Here is a 5,704-nt window from a genome sequence, read left to right on the forward strand (position 1 = left end):
CATTGCAGATGAGAAATTTGGAGGCGATCATTACTTTGCTTGTACTTACAATTTTTGGTTGTTTCTTTGGAGAGGTGGCAGATGCTAAGCCTAAAGAAAATGAGGTGTTAAAAGGAAGGTTCATTCTTAATTTAAGAGGAAGTGGAGCAACTGGTATTTCGATTTCTTTTATTGGAGCTTCTCTTATGCTGTAAGCCCCTATGACTTGTCTGTTTCTTTAATTCAATTCAATGAATATGTTTTTTGAGTGCAAAGTGGTAAAGATTATAAAATATGGCCAAACATTTTCCCCTATGATTCTGATTAGATGTTGGGCATTTAGTTGCATAGTAATAAATGGAGTAGTTTTAAGTGCAATTTTTTTGGAGTTTCTAGGAGTTTTCTAGTCAAATTTTTGTGAAAACATTTGTGGTCAACTTTTGATTTGTGTTTTTTAAATTGGTTTTTTTGACTACATATATGGATTGAACACCCTCAAAAATCTCTGAATCACTTTGATTGTGAGAATTTCACCCATAAAACTTTTGATTTCAATGAATGTCAGTGAAAACAAACTAGATAGAAAAATAAAAGCTTTCCAAAAAATCACACTGAACTAGGTAATAAATCTCTCAAATGATGTGTATTTTATCATGTACAAAATTTAGTACCATGGTATTGCGTGTTTATTGATTACATTCATAAAATGTAATTGATCCTCTCATCCACCATATCCAAATAGAATTTATTTCTTCGCTCTACCTTGGTTCTATTCCGGAAAGTACCACCAACTCTTTTTTGGAGTTAATGTAAGTACTCTTCCACATCCTAGAGAATTATTAAAATAACTGGAATAGATTATTCGTGTACTTTTCATTGTGCTTTATTTCCAAAGTAGATCGATTTTCGATGGGTTGTTGAAAGTTTTCATTACAGAAATTATGAAATGTAATTATTACACTCAGAATAAGGTCTAATAGTCCCATCTACAAGAACATAATTTGTAAAAGTACACTGAAAAACTTGATTGTTCAACCCAAACTTTCATAACTCCATCTAAAACTCCTCCATAGAATCATTCACTACATGAATAAACTGCTACCTAACAATGTCGCGCAGCCAGAGACCTTTCAATGACTCATTAATTTGATCAGAAGACTATGAAATGATCTTAAAATGTTGTCTATGTTCCAATGAGTGTGCAGGTATTTTCTCATCAAAACTGGATTTGCTATATTTATGGCATTCTGAATCAATGTCGATGTTACTTGTCTGAGCAGGGCAGTCTGTTCTTCACCAAACTTATCTATAGAGGACTCAGATAACTGTTGGAACTTGGACCTGAATACCTCATCTTTTCTATTAAAAGTAAGCGGATCCTTCCATCCCAACAAAGATTTCCTCCACTTTGTCACTTTGGGTTTTATTCACCTCCCTCTTCTTCCATCATTTTAATCACTAAGACAACTTTAAGAGCGAATTGACTTATCCATTCATCATGATTATAATTATTTCTTTAGAAACTTGAAATTGATCGACAAAATTTGTTAGTAAATATAGATCTCATTCAAATATTTGGAATCAGGAATTTCCAGATATTGTGATTGGTAGTGTTCCGAAAATCGTAAACCGAAAACCCTCTTTTGTCGTTCTTTAGCATGTTCTACGTAACTAGAGCTCAAATATTTATGCCATCGCACTACTAGCATCTGGCCAGAGTGCATCGATCACATGGACGTATGCTGGGAAGTATATCATGCAGGTGCATTAACGCATTAATAACTCGTATTTTGCCCTCTTCAAAACAGATGAATTTTGAATTTTAATAACCAGATTTGCATAATATTCGCATGATACTACTTTCACTGGAATTTGAGTGGTGCATTGTTATTTGTTGCAGGGTTTTCTCAATATGAAAACAAAGCCATCGCTCTGCAATCTTATCTCTTGGGACATTTCCATCATCCCAAGCTTGTCGGTTTCTATTCTCTATGGTTCTTCTGGTGCTACATAGCTTATTATTATTTCTTCGGTATGCTCTTTGATCATCGAAATTAGCATCTCGATAACACATTTCAAATAAAAAAAATCATGATTGGGCTTAAAATTATTTCCTTGGATTCGTGTTAAAAATTTCCATGGATTTGGATTTCAATGGTTAGATAATGGAAATGTCAAAAAACATTTTAGTAGTTAGATAATGTTATTTTAAATATTTCTCAGAGTTAAAATTATGGTGCTAGATTCTTGTATATACACTCAAAAACACATTTCATTCCATCCAAAAAACCTCAAACTTACCATAATTAGAAAACATTTGTCATCTAAATATTTGAGATGTTTTATATTTAAAGGCTAATGCTATGCGTATTCCTTCCATGCAGATCATTTTATCATTTCAACTGCCATTTACATTAATTCCACTATTCAAGTTTGCTAGCAGTGATATAAAGATGGGTGGGCACAGGAATTCAATCGAAGTAAGTTTCTACTACCAGTTTGGAGAAGAAAACCTTTTTTTCTTAGTGCTAGAAAAGTAGGATAATGATGATTGATCGTATTATTGTTACCTAAATTAAAAAAGTTTTATTCAATTATGTGGTGATTTTTGAATTATGTTTTAAGTGATTTATAAAGGGAGATATGTATACATATTTATAAATGTTTTCTAATTTGTTAAATTTAAGTAATATGTGCAACTAAACACAGAAGTAACTTAGGAAGCGATGTTGAGGAAGCTCACATTTCAATTGGTTGGAGATAGTTATGGGTGAGGCATTTACCTACCCAAACTACTCTTGACCTCTCTCAAACTTGAACTCTCTCAAATGAGGAGCATCATTTTCCTTGTGACTTGGTCGTTCAACAAAAATGTAAAGGGAGAATAGTAGATAAGTATTCTTGGACCTATTTTCTTCTTGAGTAGTTGAAATTTACGATGCAATGATTATGTGAAATTATTTCATGTGAAACTATTCATTGTGTGAGCAACCTCTATATTGAAACTAGATGGAAATGGCTAATGTGTGTGTGGAAAAGGATTAGTCTGAACATTTGTTGGTCGGTCTTGAAATATTCCAGTTAACATCTGATTTTGTTTCAGTATGGAACCACGCTTTGTTCCTATCACAAACCCATATATATATAAAAAAAAAAATTAAGAGAACATAGTTCCATGGCATATTAAATCATCGTTAACATCATTGTACAATAATCAAACCATAAAATGTAATTGTCTGATTTCATACATAATTCTATAATTACAAGAAATATTGGAATATCCAATAATTTCTGGTCCTACGCAATGTTGTAAGGTTTCATTAATTCTATTGATATATGTTTAAATGCCCAGTAGATCAATCATGTGATGTGGCTGAGACTGTAAACCTTACAACCTGCAAGTCTGTTGGATGTACAGTCTTGTTTAATGCGCATTAATCTCCTTGGGTGGTTGGCTACCCTAGAATCCTGTATCTGGAGCCTTCGAGGTGTCTTCTAGCTGGCCCTTCGAACCTTGGAACTGGAGATCCATCAACGACCCTATTCATCCTCCAGATCAGACGGTGAACATGTATGCTTGTTTGGTTGAGCTCCTCTGGGGTTTGGTAGCGGCCATTTTGTTTGTTTCTTCATTGTAGAGGTCATGGTGTCAGTCCACTGTTGAACTGCGCCTCAGGTAAGAGCTTCCACGTTGCCTTTTCTTTTCACCTCATCGAGCTTTCTTCATACCTGGTATTATTTACAATGGAATACTTGCTAGTGCATTTGCATTTGCAGGCTGCCCCATGAGGTAGTGTTTCCTTTAGGTTATTGAGGATGGCCTTCGACTCATGTGGAGGTAACATTTTTGTCTTTTGAATAAATCATGGGTGACTCTGTTCATCCCTTTGTGTTGATACACTCTCACCTTTCCCTGTCTTCTTGACAGGTTTAACCGAGAATTCCCAAAGTTTTTCACAAGATTTGGTAAGGTTTGCAACTGCTAGGATGCTAGAGCTCTGCCTTCTGGACCCTATAGTCTTCGGGCATGAATTCAGTGGGTATGCAATGGGTAATGCGATCAATCTCAAGGGTTTTTCCATTTTTTTAAAGAGTTATGTTTTACCCGGTCATGTGTAAACTGAGCTGTAATTCATGTGTCAAGGGGGTTACTACTTACCGAACAGTCTTTGTATGTTGTTGTCGACTTCTTAAACTACTGTAATTTTTTATTTATGATTTCAAGCATTAGGTTTCATGCAACCTTGAGAACCTGTGGTAAATCTCTATCTGGTACATTAGGTACACCACGAAGTATGTGAAGATGGCTTAGCTCTACCGACAGTCCTTTGATTGTGGAACTTCCTGTTTTGAAGAACTGGTCCATATGTTTATGTTTCACTGTGTTTTAAATGGTTTATAATTCCGAAGAATGGCTTCAATGTTTTGTATATTTAATTTGAAACTACGCTTGGTTAAGATTTAGGGACTATTCGGACTTTCAAATGAGTTTTGAGTTTTGACTTGATGTTCCACGAAAGATGAACCCCTCAGGATTTTCCTTCTAATGCAATATGTATAGTTTTATTGTGCGTTACCATTTCTGTTAGGGTTTAATATTTCCATGCCGTAGACTTGGATTTCTATATGCTAATTCCTTGTTTCGACTCTACATGCAATTTCCAGTTAAGGTCGACTATTCCCTTCGATTCTTTCAAGTTTAGAAATATGTTTTCAATTTGTATTTTACTCATATGGTCTTCACTGTTTTCCTAGGCTTTAATATTCAGTACATTTATGAAGGTCTTTTGTTTATACTTTATTCTACCTAAAGGATTTCACAAATTCCTTACTTGTCCATTGAATTTGTGATTCTTTGCGTTACAACAGAAGTAATATCTTGTACTAGTTTTATAACATGTATACATATTGTATCTTTCGTTGTACATAGGAATCATGGGTTTTTAATTTCACTTTTCTTAGTGTGTAACCCTTAATCATTAACAAAAATTACTACATAATTTCTTTGTTTATAAAGGAAATACAGTTCCTCTATTTGACTAAATAACTTCTTAAATGTTCTCTCTAATTAATTCAGGAGTGTACTTATCTGTCTGTCGCTAAATACTCTTGCTATTCATGAATTTAGAGACTTGTTCTTCTTGTTCAACCTCGCAACTATGGGACTTGCTACTCTAGCCTGGCTATCTAGTCCCCTGAGCAATCCTTCTACGAGATTTCTCCTTAAGACTTATAATCTATAAGCAACTATCTCATCCCAACCAGACATAGCTCCTTCCATCTATCTGTCTTTACATCACAGTTCCTTCTTTTCTCATTATTTTTCCTCTTTTCTGATCTCAAATAACTGTCTCCTCTTGATAACTACCTTTCCTAACTACCTATCATATGTCAAATTGCCTTTATTTTACATTTCACTTTCCATTTAACCTTGATCAAAATAATTACTGCCATCATTATGACATTTTACTTTACATATAATTTTAATAAAAAAAAATCACTTCCATCATTCTCGCATTTTACTTTCGGCATAATATTAATAAAAAATAATTAACTATATAAACACAATAGTACTTCATTTTGTTGTAACATAGTAATAAATATTTATATTCATGGGGGATATCGCAGTTCCTCGGCCATGTCAATCAAATTTATTGCCCTAGATTAGTACCCAGGTTCAGGTTTCGAAAATGTAAGGAGGGTAAGGCTTCTTTAGAAAATAATA

Source organism: Pinus tabuliformis, chromosome 2_1 (genome assembly GCF_031772625.1).
Source record: "Pinus tabuliformis cultivar Carrire ecotype Pingquan chromosome 2_1, CPIR1, whole genome shotgun sequence".
Taxonomy (NCBI): domain Eukaryota; kingdom Viridiplantae; phylum Streptophyta; class Pinopsida; order Pinales; family Pinaceae; genus Pinus; species Pinus tabuliformis.